Below are 22,415 nucleotides of genomic sequence, written 5' to 3'. Positions count from 1 at the left end.
AGTTAAAACAACAAAGACCCTCAAAATCAGAACAATCGTGTCCATGTTTAAGCAAAAGATAATCAATGGCCGCTCGATTTTGCAAGATAGCCCTTCGTTCACCCTGGCCGTCTAATAGCATGTCAGACAGGATTGTAGAAGTATGATTGATGGATTTTACCATCCAGCAGGCCATTTTCCCAATAGATTTGGCATTATAAACTGCCAAAGCAGGAACACCAACAATTGAAACAGCCAGGCTAAGGTATTCAGACTTGGAATATAAATGCAAAGATGAGTCACAATCCTCCTGTAACCTCACTGTATCTCGAATCACACGAGAGTTGGCATTCGGATGTGATGAGAACATTAATAAGCTCAGTCTAGTAATGGCACAAGGGCCTCCAGAAATATTTGCGGGGATATATGGCCAGGAAGTATTACCACATGAGAAAAGCCATCCGGCAGGTAGTAACATCGTGCGATAGTGACTGGGGGTAACTACCATACTCTTGCAAGTCATGTTATTCTGAACAGAAGTACATGTTTTCGGTGTCCTTTGAAGGCACAAAGTTCGTTCATGAGCGGTGAATGAAGTGGCACCTTTCAATTTTAAACGCATACATTCAGAAATCGCACTAGGATCACAAGTAAGGAAAAAACATAAATCACCTTGTGTGATATTATAGGTAACTATTTGGGACTGGACGGGCGGTATCGGGTCTGACAGTACAGTACACAAGGGGCAATACTCATGGGCAGCGAAATCGCCCAGAAGAACATTGGGGCGAGCATTTGAAATATTAAAAATATGAGTCAAAGTCTCCAATGAAGCAGGGACAGCAACCAAACAAGTTGCCAGTATATCCGTCACCGATCTCATCGGTGTCAAGCAGAAATGAGGGGCCTTAGTCACTTGCTTGGCCAATGTAACCCAAAAGTTCGGCGACGAATCCCACGCAGCGAAGGAACGCGACACTCGGGTTCTCAACTCAGCCCGGGTTGATGGGATCCCTCCTCTCTCGTCGTACCAGCCCAAAAGGAGTCCAACGCCGACACATCCTGCAGCAACAGTCCAAAGAATGATCTGAAAAAGAATCAAATACAGGCATTATTCATTCTCGTAAGTAACATTTGTCAGCCGGGACTGCTTCCCAGCTATCTTTCCCTGGTCTCATAACTAAAATGGTGTTGTCTTGACCGGTTGCAATCACTTCTGCTTGTTCAGGGGGATTCTTAGGCGACTGCACCCAAACTCTGGCCCCAGGATTATCTGTGGAGCCAAAACCTTTCTGGCCTCGTACAGTTAGCAACTTTGGGGCAGTGCCTTTTGTCATCTCACCACTGAAGACAGGCATTATTAGCAATTGAGCCACTCGGTCAGTTTTATGTATCAGTAAGTCAACCTCACTGCTATTCAGCAGGAGCACCTTAATCTCTCCCTGATAATCACTATCAATGATTCCTCCAAGCACCTGAATGCCTTTTACAGCCAGCCCCGATCTAGGGGCAATTAATCCGAAATTTCCAGGTGGTATATGAACACCAACACCGGTTTCAATGATGACTCGATCTTTACTTTTTATAATGGTGTCATCCATGGCATGCAAGTCTAAACCTGCCGACCCTGGGGTCGCTCTACATGGAGCCAAAGCTCCGGGAGTAATCTCCCAGTACATCACAGTCTCTCTGATCTCATTGGGCTTAGCATCAACATTCGGAGGAAACAAACGCATAAGTGGGGATTCAGCATTTAGAAAAGGACGGTTATTCAAAATCAATAGCGCTTGAGGCAAAAAATCTCGCCAATTCTTATACTTGTCATCCGTTAATTTGCGCAATTGGTCTTTCAGCAGGCCATTCAACCTCTCCACAAGACCCGAGGCCTGTGGATAATATGGTATATGAAACACCCATTCAATATTGTTTTCCACACAGAATTCCTGTACCAATCTTCCACGAAAATGGGATGCATTATCAGATTGAATTTGGAATGGCACACCATAATACATCATAATCAATTCCAATGTTTTAATAGTATTCAATTGGGTAGCTTGCTTACAGGGAAGGGCCACCAACAGGCCACTGTATGTATCAACAATGGTGCAAACATATTGACAATTCCTACTCATAGGGAGTGGACCAATGTAATCAATCTGCCAAATTTGAGCGGGCAATTTCCCGCGATGTAAATGACCTTTAACAATTTGGGGCACTTTGCGCTGCCTGATATGCTGACAAATGGGACAATGTAGAATAACATTTTTGATTAAATCTAGGGGAATATAAATTCCTCGATCAGCAGCCCACCTGCTAGTGGCTTTCTCTCCAAAGTGTCCTGCTTTCTGGTGGGCCCATTTCGCCAATCCCGCAATATCAGAATCTTGCGTGTCCACCACTGCCTCAGCAATTTTAGATTTCTCATCTGCAATATTATGAAAGAATTTGTCAAGAGAGTCTATCGGGGTATGAGCATCCACATGGAAGATTGTAACAGTACTCTGTGGGAGCATTTCCCAAATCTCCTGCCATAATTCTTTTCCCCACAGTTCTTTTGAATGGATTTTCCAACTATGGGAATGCCAAGTCGGTAACCAAACTGCCAGTCCATTGGCAGTAGACCAAGAATCGGTAAAAATATGACATGTGCCAGGTAACTCTTGTTTCAGAACTTGATAAACAGCATAGAGTTCAGCAAATTGACTGCTCTTACCCTCACCAGTTGTACTCAGCAATTTTTGTGTGATCGGATTATAGGACACTGCCTTCCAATGCCGTTTCGTCCCTATGAACCTTGCTGAACCATCCGTAAACCAGACATGGTTTCTGTCCTCTGCGGACAAATCATCAAAAGGTTTACCCCACTTAACAGGAGACTCCTGTACTAAAGGTACGGAACATTCACTCTCAGTTTCAGTTGATGGCGCCCGTGCCACCTGCTCATGCAAAGATGCAACTCCTTTTTGTCCCACACGTGCCCTGTCTTGTATATACCATTTCCATTTAATCACACTCGCCTCTTGAGCGTGTCCAATTCGGTGAGTTTTCGGCGAACTCATAACCCACTGCATGATAGGAATTTCAGGTCGCAAAACTATATCATGTCCCAAAGTCAATTGCTCGGTATCCACCAGAGCCCAATAACATGCAAGTAACTGTTTCTCAAAAGGTGTATAACGCTCACCAGCATCAGGTAACTTTTTGGTCCAGAAACCTAACGGTACCCTACTCCTGCCTTGTTTCTGCCACAAACTCCAATTCGCATAAAGGCCTTGTACAGACACATTCAAATCCACCTCACCATCACATACAGGCCATAAATCCAGAGCATGCTGAATTGCTTCTTTTGCCAGACTAAACGCATCTTGCTGTGGTTTACCCCATTCAAATGCATTCTTTTTACGAGTGACCTGGTACAAAGGGGCCAATATTTGACTCAAATGAGGAATATGCTGGCGCCAAAAACCAAACAAACCAATGAAGCTTTGGGCTTCTTTCCTATTTCTCGGAACTGCAAAATCAAGAATTTTCTGTTTAACCTGAGGGATCACTTCTCGGTGCCCTTCATGCCAATTAATACCCAAAAATTTCACAGCCTGGGACGGACCTTGTAATTTATCCGGGTTGATTTCCCAACCTTTCTCACGCAAGCACTCAATGACTCTATCCAATTGGGTCTGAACTTCCTCTTGTGATTCGCCTTGGATCAAAATATCATCAATATAGTGACATATCTGAATTTGCGGATGAACCGGTACCTCAGCCAGATGCTCTGCCACCAGCCGGTGACATATCGTAGGACTATGCACATAGCCCTGAGGAAGACTTCTAAACGTCATCTGACGCCCGTTCCACGTAAAACTGAATTGTTCCTGACACTCAGGGGCAATCGGAATCGAAAAGAAAGCATTAGCAATATCAATGGACGCATACCATGTACCTGGATGTTTTTGGATTCTTTCAATTAGGGTAATAACATCCGGTACTGCAACAGTCAAAGAGGGTGTGTGTCTATTCAATTCTCGATAATCAACAGTCATGCGCCAAGAATTATCACTCTTACGTACAGGCCAAACAGGATTATTCCAAGCAGAAGTAACTGGGGTTATAACTCCTGCATCCACCAACTCCTGAATAGTGGTACTAATCTCTTCATGACTACCTGGAATACGATACTGCTTCTGACGAACCACTTTTGTCGCCTGGGGAACTTTTATGGGGGGCATTCTTAAACGACCAACCCGTACAGGCCTGGACGATATATAATGTTTAGTTCCAAATTGGTAACATCCATCATCTAAGTGCAAAGTCATTCCTTTCAAAATATCAATTCCAATTATGAATTCTAAGAGTGGCACCACTAATACAGAGTATTCTTTTCTAGGAATTCTACCTATTCTCATTTCAAGTAAAGTTTGAACTGCAGGAGTTTCCTTTCCACCTAATCCGGTAATTGTAAAAGGCTGACCTTTAAACTTCTTTGATTTTCCATGAATAAGAGTGGCCTCCGCTCCTGTATCTACCAATGCTCGGGCCCTTTGGATATTACGATGTTTCCAATAAATATCAATATCTACATAGGGTCTATTATCTCTGTGAGCCCATCTGTGTACTGGAGCTTGACCTATTTCCTAGTCCTTTTTACTGTGTTCTGTGTACCAGGATAAATCAGGATAAAGACTCTCACGTTTCCCAGGTATCGATACCTCCTGTTCATATCCATTTCCATTACGAAATGGATTACTGTTCTCTGCATTGTACTGCGGGTTTCAATCGGCCAATATGTGTCGATCCTCTCTCCTTCTCAACTCAGGGGATTGATCCCTATCATCTCTACGTCTGCTGTTAACATAATCATTTCTCCCCCTCTCTCTTTCCCCCTCTCTCTCCCGGTCTCTCTCACGACGGGGGGACAAATCACGTACATAACGTCGATCATCACGACGATCAGAGCGCCCACGGCGGTCGTCATCACCGCTACCGTCAGAAAAACCACGATCACACTCAGTTGTCCGGACACGCCGGGCACCCTCCTTTCGATCCAAGCCACGTTTGCGAAACATTTCCCACAAACGAGAAGTAGTCTCACCATCAATGTCCTCCTTCCGCACACCATCGGCCATAAGACCAAGAAACATATCACGTCTAGTAAGTTTATTGTCACCAGGAGTACGAGTGTCAGGCCGGGACTGCCGTTCAGGTTTAAACCACTCACCCAACTCACCGAGTTGGCGTACCGATTCCAGCACCACAGATAACATGTTACCAGTCTGATTAATCAATAAAGTCATCATGACCTGCTTATAAGCAACAGGGGAAGAACGAATAATACGATTCCGCACAGAAGATGTCAAGAAACCATCAAGCAACCTGTCGGCAGTATTTAGAAAAATTGCCGTTTTCATCACCTCCTCTTTGAGACGTTGCGCAGCATCGCGCAAAGTATACCACGGTTTGTCATTCAGAGGCCAGTCAGACTCAGTAGGATATTTTTGATTACAACCCTCAGTCGCCAATTGAAGCAAAGAAATTTGACCACCAGCATTAAAGTTACGAAAATGATCCTGTACAGTAGAATCCGAACTCAAGGAACAAAACTTCAAACAATCGCCAGCATCCAACATAATGCCAGCAGCGCCCAGTTCATAAAGGCGCACCATCCATGTGAGTAAGGGCTCACCAGCTCGCTGCCGAAATCGCTGCAAAATATCACTAATTTCTTGTTGAGTAAAATCCTCCAAAGAGTCTAAAGCAATACCATTCGGAGCACCGGGAGCCTGCTGCACTTTCCGCCGAAAAACTGGATGCACCGAGACCGCGGGACGAGCATCACAAGGAGCTCGACCAGTACACGTAGAGGAACAATCAGTGGAAGAAGCATCGACCCCGCTCGAAGGACGAGCGCAATCACGGGGTGCACCATCAGAGGCGCAAGAAGCAGATTTACAAGCACGGCCGGAGCGAGAGGACTCGCGCTTGGCAGACTCCTCACCCGAGGAAGGAGAATCACTCGAGTTCCAGATATTACCATCCCATTCATCAGGATTCCAATCCAGTCCGGCTTTCGCCACGACCAGACGCACCTTTCGCGTCGAAACCCGACCACGCCGATTCTTGTATTTATAACGAGCAATTCGCACAGCCGCCCTTTCGGCAATAGTTTGGTACGTCTCAAGTTTGTCAGCAAGCAACTTATTTTGACACCGCAACAAAGTATGAGCATTCTGAATCTCAACAAAGTTCGCTTCCAAATCCTTATGCAAGTTCTGTACCTTCAACAACCTCTCATGCAGAATTCTGTACGCAGACAGAACAATCCAACCTCTGCGCCCCAAAACGGGAAGCTCATCACCCTTAGATACCGGCGCCTTCTGTAAACAAGTAATCACATTAGCCGGCTCCGCCAGCTCCAAAAAAGAATTCCAATTCTCACTCAAACCAGTAGAATCAGCCCACTCACGGGCTAAGGCTTCATAAGGCGTTGAATCCCAGCCGGGAATATCAACGGGCAACTTAAAAGTAGATTTCGACTTTCTAGAAAACATCTTTAAAAAGAAAGAAAAAGAGAAAAAGAAAAAGAAGAAAGAGAAAAGAAAATAACAAACAATTATATAGAAATAATATACAAACGAAACCACGCACACGCCGAAAGCAAACACAATACAACCACAACGCACACAGGTTTCGTAAACGGTTCGTGACGCCAAATGTTCTGCTTGGGTTTTCGGATCAGATAGAACCCGCTCATCAGAGCCTCACTAACCCAGCCAGAACGTTACCCCCTCCCTAGAACCTATTTACAATCCTGCAACCACATATATCTATCACCTAAGGACAGGGGATTCCTACTATACATACCAAGACCTCTTACAATCGGCGGCCTCGCGATCCCATACGGATCCAGACCTCTCTGCCCATACGACAGTATCACAAGTGGTGGCCTCGCGGTCCCATACGAACCCAGACCTCTCTACCCAGACGGCAGTCTCAGCACAATCGGCGGCCTCGCGATCCCATACGGATCCAGACCTCTCTGCCCATACGACAGTATCACAAGTGGCGGCCTCGCGGTCCCATACGAACCCAGACCTCTCTACCCAGACGGCAGTCTCAGCACAATCGGCGGCCTCGCGATCCCATACGGATCCAGACCTCTCTGCCCATACGACAGTATCACAAGTGGCGGCCTCGCGGTCCCATACGAACCCAGACCTCTCTACCCAGACGGCAGTCTCAGCACAATCGGCGGCCTCGCGATCCCATACGGATCCAGACCTCTCTGCCCATACGACAGTATCACAAATGGCGGCCTCGCGGTCCCATACGAACCCAGACCTCTCTACCCAGACGGCAGTCTCAGCACAATTGGCGGCCTCGCGATCCCCTACGAATCCAGACCTCTCTGCCCATACGACAGTATCACAAGTGGCGGCCTCGCGGTCCCATACGAACCCAGACCTCTCTACCCAGACGGCAGTCTCAGCACAATCGGCGGCCTCGCGATCCCATACGGATCCAGACCTCTCTGCCCATACGACAGTATCACAAGTGGCGGCCTCGCGGTCCCATACGAACCCAGACCTCTCTACCCAGACGGCAGTCTCAGCAACAGTTCATCCTATGATTACCATAACATACAAAAAGGGAATCAGTCTCACTATTCATCAGATCACACAAGGATTGCCAGTTTGAGCATAGCCTGTTCTCAGGTTCAAGGGGCTCCTCTTTCCCTTATTCAGTTACCACTTACCTGATCAGGGTTAACATCTGTTCATGTAGCCGCAGCTGACTAGAAGATTAGGCTACCCTCTTATACAAGAACACGCAGCACATGTTGGTTCACTACAAACTGGATACTTTATTACTCATTACATATACACAATCACATAACATTACGATATAACACATAACCTGCAAAGAAAAGTGAAAGATTAAGTTGTACACTCTAACAAGAAAGGGTCGACATCACCTTAGTAGTATGTAGCCTGCACTCAGTAGTCATCTAGGTTCCCTTCTCGTCTGTGCCTCGGCTCGCCTGGAATCACCCTTCTCCGAGTCACTGGGACCTCTTCCTTAACGGCTACTCTCTCCTCTCTGGCTATTCTGCTAGGAAAGCATCTGTCTCTCGGTTCTTCTCCGCCTTCAAGATGGCATCTGTCTTCCCTGGAATAAGTAGTAGCTTTACTGCTAACGGCTAGATGCCGCCTACGGACTGAACATGTAACTGCCTCAGACTTTCACTAATATAGAGGTGCATTTCCTCATGGAAAATTCCGGCCCGTAACCTGCCGCCCACCAAATTCTTGTACCTCCCCGTACCAAGGACACGTTCCCAGCCGGCCGGCCTGATGTAGTGTCTTCGGCATGAAGAAAAATACAATCCTTCGATAAGGGCCGGCCTGAACCGGTTCTCTCCAAGCGAATAACACCTCATAACTAAAACATTACTTTTGACCTAGAAGCATCCCAAGCTGCCGGAGCAGAAAGAAAGATGGAGTCTCTCCCGTTTGAGGCCTACCAGGCCTGAATTCAGCACAGCTCCATGAAATACCCTCACTACAGGACAGGTTATCCCTAATACTAACGAATCTATCCCCTAGGCTATGTGTGCAAGCCCTGATCTATGGGGAAGAGCACAGAATCATGTCGAAGTGCCTAGTAAATAGGCTCCATTCACTACTCTAACCCTTAGGCTTGAATGGTAAGAGACTGAAGTCACATTCAATCATTGTGCCTCACAAGAAGGCCGGGAAAATCGAGCAGAACACCCATCCAGCCATCCTTTCACTTATTCATCCATCCACCCAGTCACTCATCTGTCCACCCATTCAACTTTTCACTCATCAATCCATCCATTCTTCCAGCTCTCCACCCTCCCTTTCACTCATGTATGCATTCTTTCACTCATCCATATTACCATTCTTCTTTTCACTCATCCAGGCACCCATTCGCCCGTTCATTCTGCCAATCATTCATCCATGCTTTCACTCATCCATCCATCTATCCTCCCTTTCTCTCTCCATTCCCCTTTCACTTAACAATCATCCTTCCATCCACCCACTCATCCATTTACTCATCCACTCATAAATCAATCCATTGACCCTATCACTCATCCAACCTTTCACTCATTCATCCTTTCTCTCATCCACCCACCCTTTCACTCATCAATCCAAACTTTTGTCCCTCTACCCTCCCTTTCACGCACTCATCCATCCACTCATCCACCCATCCATGCATTCACTCATCAATCCAACCATTTACCGTTTCACCCATTCAGCCATCCTTTCACTTACTCATCCATCCGCTTAGTCACTCATCCGTTCACCCATTCAACTTTTCACTCATTCATCCATCCATCCTTTCTTCCAGCTCTCCACCTTCCCTTTCACTCATGTATGCTCCACATTCTAATGTTCTAATGTTATTTATTTCTTCTGCAAGCCTAAGCAGGGAGAGGCAGGGAAGTATGAATTAATATCTCTTAGGAAATAACCGTTTGGCCACAGATCACGTCAGGCTAAAGGCGGACTGAGCTGATTATAAAGTTATTAATGCTAAATACATGAGCCCATAATCTTCAAAGTAAATTACTGACGATTTCAGATCGAGGAGGCGTGTTGGAAGGCAAATCTGGAGGTGGGTGACTGGGTGAATCTGCAGCAGGCACCAATTGTGCAGGAAAACGGTTTTTCAATTCATTTGATCAGCACTGCCCCAGCTGCCCTAGCAAGCTAGAGTCTTCCCATCAGGGGTAGCAAGCGCTACATAAATACAAACCTCTTTCACTCTTCTATTCTGACGCTACCCTTCTCTATCCAAATAACTGAATAACATATCCACCACTCAAATTACTTCACATTTGATTATACTAATTTTCGAACACTAATCCTTCATGGGTTCCTGAGTAGTGTGCTACTCGCCAGAAAGCACTTCAACACCCCTTCAGGGGTAACAAGCGCTATATGGATGCAAACCTTTCTCCCCCTTCTATCCCTCCGCTATACTTCTCACTCCAAATAACTGACTAATATCCACCACTCAAATTACATTCATATTTCACTATACTAATTCACCACTAATCCTTTATGGGTTTCCGAAATAGCGTGCTACTGCCCCTCTCCCCCCCCCCCCCAAAAAAGGGCGCTTCAACACCCCATCAGGGGTAACAAGCGCTATATAAATACAAACCTTTTTTCCTCTTCTATCCTTCCGCAATCCTTCTGAATTCAAATAACTGACTAACCTATCCACCACTTTAATTACTTTCCTATTTCACGATACTAATTCAACACTAATCCTTTATGGGTCCCGAAGTAACGTGCTACTCGCCGAAAAAGCGATTCAACGCCTCATCAGGGGTAGTAAGCACTATATAAATGCAATTACAATACAATACAATACAATAATTAATAGGATCAGAAGATCCATCAAAATTGTGTGTGTCATCTAAGACATCATCATCGTCAATGTCTTTTAAATGAGTAACTTGGAGAGGGGAAGGAGGGAGTCCCGAAAAAGAAACCTCTCGAATAGGAGGACCAGTATTTAATGAAACACCTTTAGAAGACCCTCTGGGGTTGCAGCTTTTTTTTTTGCCCTTTTTTGATGGAACTTAGTAGGAGAAGATAGCATTTTTTGAAGGGAAGCTTCTACATTTTTTGATACATCCAGCATAGAGACAGCTACAGCCTCTTGAACAGGATCCTTAATAAAGTATTTTAAATTATCCTTAAAAACTTGAGTATCTTCCTCCTCAGACATATCACTAAAAAACAGGGTGATAAAAAACCTTTTATATGACCAAAAATGTGTCAAAACCGGAGGAAATACAACTAAAATTAATTTCTAAATATTGCCTGAAATTGATAGGAAAGGGCTAAAGAAGGCAGGGATTACAGGCAAAAGAGTCTTTAAAGGGGGCTGCAATGAGGAGAAGGGGTGTATAGAAGGGGAGGAGTTGCCCGGTAGGAAAAAGACTGTTGATCGGGAGGAACAAAGGAGGGGAAAGATGTTACCGCAAAGTGGTTTAATTGAAATCCCCAAGAGACAGCAAAGCACAGCGGGTGGCGGCAGTGAAGCGGTGACCTTAGGAGCACAAAGACCAGAACGACTGTGATTGGAAAGACACTCAAGATAAAACAAAGAGTTAGTAGGAAGCGCATGTGCAAACGCAGCGGCAAGTGAGAATGTCTCCAATGAATACTAAAAGAAATGGCAAAAACTAGCATATATATTAACCATAACCAAAAAATGCAACAGAAGTGAAAATAATACTTATCTTGGCTGCGAGCAGCAATAAAAGAGGATTTAGAAAAAAGGGAAAGGGGAATGGGGAATGGGATAAGAAAGAAAGCAGAGACACTGTACTCCGCTGCTCCGGCTCATCACTTGCTGGACCCCGCTACACTGGCTATTCACTCACTGGACTCCGCCACTCTTGCTCGTAACTTCTTCTTGACACTGATGTCTGCACAAGGTAGTTGATGTCTAAAGACAATAAGAGATATCTTTAGTAACTTGATATTAAAGCCCTACATTTAACTGTGACAGTTAAAGGACATCCTTTAGCGATATCGCTACATAGTAAACAACTTTGTTTACTTTGAGGTGGAACTTGTTATTCCTTAAACTAAACATACAATAGATACGTTTCTTAAATATATGTCGTAGACAGTTCTCTCTACAAGAAAGATAATGACCTTAAACTTCATTACTATGCACTCTCTGTGAAAGATATGTCATAGTTTCTACTTGACTTTTGCGCTACTGTAAGGTATTTAGCAGACATCAATATTCTGTGATTTATATTTTAGCAACTCATACATGCATTACTAGAACTGAGAATACCTTACACACAATCATACATAATTAGCAGTGAAACAAAGTCATGACTTAAGAATCTCACAGTTCCTTCCCAGAGTTAATCTCTAGATGTGACAATCCTACTGTCTTTAGAAAAGCTCAAGTTAAATGTTCAAAATAGTTCAATGCAACTTGACTTTCTAAACACATCTTTGTATTCCCAATGTCCTACATACAAGTCCAAAGTAAATAACTGTTCTTTGTAAAGGAGATCCAAGATCCATACAGCAAGGTCCTAGCTGCATCAACACTGTATTAAGATTGCCTAGTAAAGACACTGTCGACCACGAGTGTTGGTTCCACTCTCAGGGCTTTCTTACCAGTGCATAAGTGCAGCCTCCAAAAATGACATGCCACAACACTTTGATCTCAGCTCGTTCGTACCTGATGATCTTGCCCATATGCAGCCCTTTTTATTTTATATGCCTACATATATCACGTGGAACAAACTATTGAATTAACAAAGCAGGGTTGGTCACTGGTAATGGGTCTGGTAGTGCATTGTCCTCACACAAAAAGCCTCACTCCAGTCATTACTGACACTTTGCAAGGGCCACCAGTCTTTCCTTCCCTGGAATAAACAATAGGTTTCCAGGACAGTCAAATCTGACATCTCCCCAAACTGCAGAAATTACATTCTATTGTTTGATTGCAAGGCACCCAGTCATATTGCCTGAAACAGTGCTTAGCTGGTGCCAGTGGTATGAAGTGAGGGGGGCTGGCACACATTTTTGGGGTCCTGGATTTAATTTTCAAATCAGACTTTGACCTAGAGCAAGACAGCGAAAGGCAGAAAAGGACAAACAAAGAAGGAAAGGAAAACAGTGACAGGAATAAAACAGGAACAGAAAAAACCCAGAAGAGTGAACAAAGAAACAGGAAATGTAAGATGGTGGAAGAAAGAGGCAGGATGTGGAATCATAATTGGGTAGCCTTGGTATTCATCAACCTTGGAATCTGTCAGCTATAGCTTCAAACTTCTAAGAAAAACGTTGGGGACCTACACTTATGTTTTTTTTCACACATTATCTTTTCATTTTAGGCAATACATTCAAGCCAACCAAGTTGAAGCCCAGGCTACCTTTGTTAATGACTTTGTGGTTCAAAAAGACTATTGGACATGAGTATAGGAGAAGCAAAATCTTTTAGGTGTTAGAATTCAAGCGTGAAAGTAGCATAGTTTCTGTCCTGCTGGTCGTATGCTGAAATAATTCACTGGAAACTCCTAGGAGCATATGTAAAGGACTTAACACCACCAGAACATCACTTTTTAAGATGTTCTGGTGGTGTTAAGTCCATTGCCTTATTTACAAGGCAGCGTTAAGCCACTTAACATGGCTTAACGCCGCCTTGTAAATGAGGCCCCCTTTCACTCTAAACTTAGCATGAAAGGGGCAGACAATGGGTGTTGCGGAGGGTGTTCCTCCGCAACACCCATGATTTTGATGCTGCCCCCTATTTACAAGGTTTGCGTAAATATGGGGCAGCACCAAAATTAAGACCAAAATAAACTGGTCTTAACATGTGCAAGACACCTTTCTGCATATAAACAATCATTCCCCCAAATGCAGAGATCCTTGCAATATGGTGCAAGGGTGCCTGCATTGGTGCTAGGCAGCTTCATTTAGCACCAGCGTTAGGGGAAATACAGGGGTGCACCATATCATTGTAAATACAGCGCATCCCTGCATTTTTTAACTGACTGAGCGGGGCGTTAGCAATTTCGGAGCTGTACATATGCCCCCTACTTGTCTAGTTTAGGCACCAAACCCTTGGCAGGATGAATTGCTACTTGACCTCTCAGTGGAAAAGAAAAGCTGTACATACAGGATGAGCCTTTTCAAAGCGGACAATCTGTTGGAGAAGGCTAAACCCCATCGTACAAGTAGTAGACCTTAACTGAGAGTTTTGATGAAGAGCAGCATGGGCTTAAATCTGCTTCCCTACGGAACCCTACTTCAAGAACACAGAAGGGAATTTGAGGATTTAGGCTCAAATCCTTTCATATGTTTGGACAGTGAATGTGACGGTGCAGGTATGCTCACCCTGACCCATCTCAAAACTGCCGGCTAGATCAGCTCTAATCAATGCATCACTCAGGCTTACAGAGGTTGGGAGGAGTGTTTTCCGAGTCATAGAGGATTAGCAAAGCCTTTCACCTTCACTCCAGTAGAGGGTTGCTTTGGCACCAGTCAGTGAGATGAGTGGACTACACTGGTGAACATCCGCCTTTAACTCTCAACAACAGTTGAGTAAGGAGTGTTCTTTCTCTGCCTCCTCTGGAATCATTAGGAGGTAAAACGTATTTCTGAGTTACAGGCAGGAGTCTGGGTATGTTAGGGCCATTTCCCAAATCTCTCTGCTGGCTTCGGCCAGATAGTGTAGTCAAGAGGCCAAAACTGTAGAACTAATCCCATGTGTTTGTATATTCAGCGCTTTTTTGCTGTCCACACACAAGAGAGTTCAAACTCTTTTGTCACAATGTCCTGAGCAAGACACTTTGCATGGAGTACAGATAGATGGTGGAATATTGGTTGGAGGCTTTGGGCAGTAGAACCTGAAAGTGCTTTCCAGGGCTTGACATCACAGAGATCGTTTTAAACACCACATCAGAAAAGGCATATTTATGGAAGAGATCCGAGTCCTGAGGAAGGCCATTGACTTAGAGGGGCTTGATAGTTGGATGAAACATGTAGACTCATAAAAGGATGCCAGAGCAATTGATATTTCCAAATATCACATAAGAATTCTTTTTAATCTTATCCGAAGAACTCTTGATAAATACAGGCCAGAGTGTTGCACTAGATAATTTTTGCTCTCTTCATCCTTAAGATCCAATCCCATTTATTCATACAATCTAAGACCTCCCAGAAATGATTGAGCCCACCCAAAACAATATTGGTTTGGGTGTGGATAGGACTCAATGATGAAGCATGTCACAAAATGTGGGGGAGGATTCCTGTGACAAGAAATGTTATTACCTTCAAATTTTGAGAAGACAGCCCACGTCGGGATCAATTCACATTTTTATTCCTGTCGAGGTAAGCTATACCTTTTGTTCTTCACATATGTGGAAAAGTTGATATAGCTTTTGTAGATTTCTTCTCACTCCCCCTTATTGTATATTTGTTTATTAGGAGGCGACAGGCCAGAAGTACCACGGGGGTGGAGGTTGGCTGTTTCTGGGCCGCAAGTCTAGACAGGAAGTTGGTTGCCCAAACCCTCACAGATAGCTATCAAATTGCTGAAGTGTGGCCCCAGGGGCAGCTGCAACCTTATTGTCTTGTCTACCAAGATCAAGGCACTCTGAAGAAGAACCTAAGTCTTGTGCTAAGTTCATTGTGTCATTGTTAAGGAATCAAATTGCTCGGCATGTGGAAGCACCCTAGTTATTGGGGGTAGACCTTTTCACAGAAAGTGTCTGTAGACTCCTCAAACAGGAGTGCATACAAAAACAACCTGTGCAGATATCCACCCCTCCCCCAACTGTCACTCTGCCCATAGCTGGTGAAGGAGAAGTAGTCACATACATACAACACATGCAAGCATACTCGCTCAATTCATATAATACTTGTGCTCTTGTTGACACTAACTATGGTTAATGGTCACACTCACAGAGGAGATGGAGGGAGCAATCCCTTTTGACAGACATTTCTCAAGGTGTGGTCACCACTAATACACCTAACATCCTCTCAAACATTAGGTGTGTCAGTGATATACTGAGACAAAACTGAGGGGCCCCTATCGTCACGGGAAAATCACTTTTTGTGACTTTCTAGTGAAGATAGGGGCCTTGCCTTATGTACAAGGCAGCGTTAAGCCACTTAACATGGCTTAACACTGCCTTGTGCATAAGGCACCCTTTCACGCTATGTTTAGCGTGAAAGGGACGTGCAGTGGGTGTTGCAGTGGACGTTCCACCGCAACACCCTTTGTATTTGATGCTGCCCCCTATGTACAAGGGTGGCGTACATAGGAGGCAGCGCCAAAATTAAGACCAGGAAAATCCTGGTCTTAAGTTGGCGAAACGAGAAGAAATGCATTATTTCTCCTCGTTTTTGCTCTGTGCAGCACACAAGGAAAAAGCAAAATGCCATTGTTTGTTTATGTACAGGAAGGTGTCCCTTCCTGTACATAAACAAACCTTTTTCAAAAATGCCATTTTGGAACTTTCATGTGTGCTGCATGAAGCAGAACACATGAAAGGTACAAAATGGCATTTTAGGATTGCTCATGTGCAGGAAGGGACACCTTCCTACACATAACCAATCCTCCCCTGCACACAGACACCCTTGCACTCTGGTGCAAGGGTGCCTGCGTTGGCGCTAAGTTGTTAAACTTAGCGCCATCGCAAGGGGAAACGCAAGGCTGCACCACATTCTTGTAAATATGGTGCAGCCTTGCGTTTCCTAAGTGGCGGAGCGTGTCATTAATCCCAGGAGGCTAACGACACGCTCCGCCACTTCATTGTACATATCCCCCTGAATATTTGCTAGGTAGTCATATTGTTGCAAGATGCTTAGCTTATTAGGGTTTGTTTCTGAATTTGAGAAAAACAATGACCCTGATGTGCAGGTTGTTCTACCTGCATGTGAGGGTCATTGCTGCATTTCCCTCTCTAGGTATGCTGGGCTTTGCAGAGTGGAATCAGGCAAGGGAACATTTGCATAAAGAGGCTGGTTCCAAATATGGCTGATTTACAGAAACTCTAAAGATGGAGGCCATGTGCACCATCAGACTCAGCAAAGGCTCCACCTGTGCTCAATCAGTAGTTTCCCCACCTCCGAATAGAGCAAGGAAATCACGAGTTTGGCAGGGCAGAATTCACACCAATATACGACATGGCTCTGGCTCCACTAAACTCTAAATAAACCCTTTCATTTTTGGAAATAGATGATTTTGCACCTTTGCTGCTGATTTTTAATTTAGGGCACAAGTCCCTATTCAAAAGTGCAAGATGCCACTAAATGGGCTAATATAAGCAGTTTGTTTAGTCACAAAGTGTAAGCCAAAAGGCTTCACGCGGTTCTTGTAAGCCATGTAGTTTCATGTTACACACTGATTTTGGCTGCTTCACCTTGCTAAAGTACTCATCACATTTTGCGGCAGAATAAGAACACAACAGAAAGCACTTGATAAGATGTGTACTGATTGGTAAAGTTTCTGTCACACTGATTGTCAGATGTCCCAATGCAAATGGTGTTATCAACACACACACAAACACACACACGCACGCACACACGCACACACACACATTATTTTCTTGAGCGCTTAAGCGCTTCTATACTATACACAACATTCGATTTAATATGGGACTTCATTGTTCTCTAATACCTATGGGTAACCAAGTTTGGAAGAATTCTAAAAGTATTCACGCAAAGATTTGTGGAAACATATCTGTGACTGAGTACCAAATGTGATGGGTCTTTGCCTGTGCAAATGAAAGTGTCTGATGCCAACCACACCCACCACAACACCCATTGCCTTCCCCTTTCACGCTAAGTACAGCGTGAAAGGGGGCCTTATTTAGGCAGCGTTAAGCCACGTTAAGTGGCTTAACGCTGGCTTGTAAATAAGGCGAAGCCTTTATCTCCAACACAGTGTCACTAAAAGTGACGTTGTGGTGGCAATAGAGGCTTGTAAATATGCCCCACAGTTGTCCAGTGAGGTAACAGTGATACATAAGCGGTTCTTTGCTTCTGCCACACGTGAAGCACAAGAAGTGAACCCAATGGCTCATGCCTTTGTAGCATTATGTCATTACATTTTGGGGCAGAGAACCTGAAAGCAGTACAACTAATGCTGAAGCGTTCCACCATCTTGAAATGGAATCCCATGATACCACAAGTGACCTGTAACCAGATAGCCGCCTACATTTTGGAAAGAGGCAGCAAAACGTGCTGCGTATCAATACAGGAGATTGTACTGTATTCAATGCCCACCGAACCCAAAGTAAAGACCAGAACGTTATCATAACCAGTTTAAACATGCATATACAAACAGTCATTCTAGATACATGCCTCTGTAAACCTTTAATTGGTGAGGGTCTTTGTAGATAGTTCTAACATGTCAACCTTTATCCCCATCTCAATTTTTAATCTATATTTTAGCTTTAGCTTTCCAATGTCTTTTATCATCTTTGGGGCAATTGTCATGCACTTTGAGATCTAATGTTTGGTGCAGTCTTAGTGGTTTTTTTTTAGGATTGAAACATCTTTGTATGTAATCAGATTTTTCTCCATTTTCCTCTCACAATATATTACCTACCAGCTGTGTTCCATAGAACATGCCTGACCATCCAGTGATTTAGGGCATTCAATTAGCATGAGTGCACAATTGGCACCAGTCTGTAAACTTGGGCAACATTTTCCATCATCTTTATGCCTTAATGACGCCATCACATTATGTGTCCAGCAAATGTCCATAAATATTTTCTGATGAACATTGTTAGAAATGGGGGTCTCTAGTTGGCAGAGGTAGGTACCTTTGTCCAAATAGGGACCCTTGCTTCTAGTCAGGGTAAGGGGGATACACACTTTAGATAACCCCTGCTCACCCCCTTGGTAGGTTTGGCACGAGCAGACAGGCTTATCCCAAAGGCAATTTTATAAAGTATTTGTACTAACACTCACAGTAACACAGTGAAAACACCACAAATGGACACCACACCAGTTTAGAAAAATAAAATATCTTTATCTAAACTAAACAAGACCAAAACAGCAAAAATCCAACATACAGATACTCAGTAAAATGTCTTTAAAAAGGATGTTGCAACAATAAGCTTGTAAAAATAAAATAGCACCAACTGGGGCTATCACGACGTCAGTACAGCACAAAATACAAAGTACGGCGCCGCCCGCGAGGATCGCGGCGTCGGGCACAGAGTCACACAGACCTCCAAACGACAGTACCTTGGAAAATGAAGTCAGTGACGATGCGACGTCGGCGAGTTTCTTGAGTCACCGTCGACGGTTATCGGCGCCGCGATACCAAGATGCAGGCGCTGGCAAAGACGGAGTCGATACGAGTAGTGGAGTCGATCACTGCCGGCATCGGCAGGCGTCGGCGGGCGTCGGCGGGCGTCGTAGAGCGTCAGGGCTGCGGAGCAGGCCGGGCGCTGCATTGTTCACTTCACAAGTGGCTCCCCGGGCCTCGATGCAGGTCGCGGCATCACAGCAGCGGCGTCGACAGCATCGGAAATAGGATTTCTTCCTTCTCCTTAGTTTCTTCCAGCTCCCACAGCAGTAGCAACTTCCAGGAGCCCACACACAGTTACAGTCACATCTTGGCAGGTCAGAACTCCCAGCAAGGAAGTTCAGGGGAGTTGGGGGCGAAGTCCTTTTGTTTCTGGGACTTCAAAACAGGTGGTCAGCACTTCTTCAGGCCCTTGGATACTTTCCTTAAGCATGGGACACAGCACGCAGCTAAGTCCTTCTTCAAGCAGGGGACACAGCACGCAGCAAAGTCCTTCTCCTTTCTTTGGTAGAAACAGCAACTGCAGGCCAACCCCAAACACACAGCAAGGGCAGTACTGTTCTTCGGTTTCTTCAGCTCTTCTCCTCAGCAAAGGTTCCTCTTGATTCCCGCAATAGTCTAAAGTTCAAGGGTTTTAGTCTAGTACTTATACCCCAAAATGTCTTTGATCCCTTTGTGCAAGGGACTCTGAGCCCAGTCCAAACCAGTTCTGGGGGTACTCTACCAGTGCACAACAAAATCCTCTGTCAGTGTGACCCTTGGTTTCAGATGCACCACAGGGGGGTAGAGACAGCATTGTAGAAGGCAGGTGCAGCCCTATTCAGGTACAGGTACAAGTGCTAATCCTCCCACCACTCCAAATTCAGATCGGACCCATTCAGCCTAGTGCTGACTCACCCAGACTCCTGGAGCCACCCCAGCCTCTGTCACTCCAAAGCCAGACAGTCAATCCACAAACAGGCAGAGGCACACATAATTTAATTCAGGGATACCAGACTCCAATTTTCCATCTTACTCCTATGGGAAGATATGCTTGTAAAATATTACAGAGCATTCCCCATTCTGTCCTATGGGCAAGATAGCCTTTCAATAGTGAAATACGAAATTGGCAGTATTTCACTATCAGGACATGTTACACACACCAGTATATGTCCTATCTTTCACATACACTGCACCCTGCCCAGGGGGGGTACCTTGGGCCTACTATAAGGGTGTCCTATGTGCAAGGAAAGGGAAGGGTAGGGCCTGGCAAGTGGGTGCACTTGCCAGGTCAACATTGCAGTTAGCAAACTGCGTGCAGGCACTGCGGTGGCAGGCCTGAGACATCTTTTCCGGGCTACTAATGGGGGTGGCACAATCAGCGCTGCAAGCCCACTAGTAGCATTTGATTTATCAGCCCTGGCACACTCAGTGAACTTTACTAGGGACCTACTGGTAAAACAAATATGCCAATCAGGGAGAACCAATCACAATATCAATTTATGCAGGGAGCACGTGCACTTTGACACTGATCACCAGTGGCAAACTGCCCAAAGCATCTAAGCCAGCAAAAGTGAAATCCAGCACAGCATCAAAAAATACAGGAGGTAGAGGCAAAAAGTCAGGGAAAACCACGCCAAGGATGCCAGGTCTAACACACATAGATTAAGTTTAAACCAATTACAAGTATCAATATTAGAAATAACAGCTAAAATATACCTCACACTCTGTCAATTTTCTTTTTCTGCAGGTATTGAAGGTAATCTAAAAAGGTGTTGGTGGTGTGCTACCAGAATATTTTAGCCAGAATATCATCCATCAGACATATTTTGTTCTATATGTTATTTACAAACGCCCCACCCATTGGAGTTATTGATACAAAATTTGCACTCTTTAGATCAATATGTTTGCAAATTATATTTAAGCAGTAGAGGCTGGCATGTCCCGAGGGTGGTGGGCGGTTTGGACAATAGTTTTTTTTTTAATTAAAAGCACTTAACTGCAAGCACAACGTCCTCCTCGATGGTCTTCTCTCCTCAAGGCAGGCAGGCTCCAAATTCCAAAGTCAATCTTGGCACTGCTCTCACCAGCAGAGAAGCACCAGGATTGGTGGGAGCGGCCTCTATCAGTGCTCAGAAGAGCACTGGAGGCTTTTGCTTTCTCCAACCCAGCTGTCATCAAGTAAGGGCCAAGAAAATGGGGAAGTCCCAAAACATGTTTTTCTCATGAAATTTCCCACAGGGATTTTAGACAAGACTACAGCCTGAACTGCTGAACAGACTTACATCAAATTTGGCAGAAAGCGAGATCTTGGTCCAGAAAGAGGGCTTTGGTGTAAATCTGTTCAGTAGTTTTGGAGTTATTTAAGAACAAAAAAATTATGTATATCTAAAGATGCGAATGCGGCTCCACGTGATTGCAATGCCATGATTGTCTGCCAACCCTACAACCAGGAAGTGGAGTAGCCATCTAGGGACTCAGACTCTTCAGAGTCCCAAGAAAACAGGCACAAAAAAACCCAAAAGGGACAGGGTAGGAATATCCTGATCCCCTAGGCCTGGTGGTGGGCACCAGGACCAGAAATTGTCAGAAATGTGTGGAGGATCTGCAGATATGCAGCAAAATTAAAAAAAAGAAAAACAAGAGCATCTTCTGCCCTTGTTTTTTTAAGCCCCCCTATGTGGGCCAGGTCCGGGGATGGAATAGATATATTTGAGGGGAGGCGGGCACATATATCCCCCCCATCCCCAGGCTGATTTCAGCCCCCCATCCCCCAGGGCCTGGATGATTTTCAGAAGGCGGGTGGGGTCCCCAGGGTGACAATAAGCCCCGGGATGGAGGGTGTGTGCCCGCCTGCCCCGTAAATATAGTAGTGTTGGGCTCCATGAGATGGGGTCCTCAGGTCCAAAAACACCCCCCCTAAAAAATGCACTGGTGTGATATTTGTGTAATTGTGTATTTATTTTGTTATGAAATTTGTATCTGTCTCTTTTAAGTGGTATGGTAGTAGCTCAATGTTTACTTATAGATCTATGTTCCAGTTTCCTACCTGCCTGTAGGGTTTAGAATGTTATCTATCAACTTGGAAGTAGTGGGATGGCAGGCTGGAGACAGGAGTGGATGGAGTTTCTTTTTCACTGAGAACAAACTTGGATTTATCCGAATTTCATTGGTCCTGTCTTTCGAGGGTCCTCTAACTTCACATATGGTGGCAAAGATGGCATCCCTTATTTGATTTAGGGCAACCTAAGCATTTTTGGAAGTTTGATTAGTTTTGAGCTTTCTTGGAAAATGGAAACTTAAACATGTTTGCTGCACCTGAGAACAGCTGGAAGATCTGCCATAGGATTTCTGTCTCAGTGGGGCAGCATTCTGAGGGGCCGTCTTGTCTACTTTTGGAGATTTTGAGACATTTTACTGTGTTCCTTACATCTTGCATGCACTAATCTTAAAAGCGTTGCTACGCTATTGCCGGCTCAAGCTCCAGTGCATGTGTCACCAGTGACTCCGTTGCTGGTATCCTAGGTAACGCTGCCATTGTTACTTATGTCTGTCATTGCCGCCTCACTTCCATTGGCTAGTGCTGCAGTGTTTGGGCACACTGTAATTGGGGCACAATA

This window comes from Triturus cristatus, chromosome 6, assembly GCF_964204655.1.
Source record: "Triturus cristatus chromosome 6, aTriCri1.1, whole genome shotgun sequence".
In the NCBI taxonomy this organism is placed as follows: Eukaryota; Metazoa; Chordata; class Amphibia; order Caudata; family Salamandridae; genus Triturus; species Triturus cristatus.
This window is presented reverse-complemented; position numbering follows the sequence as displayed.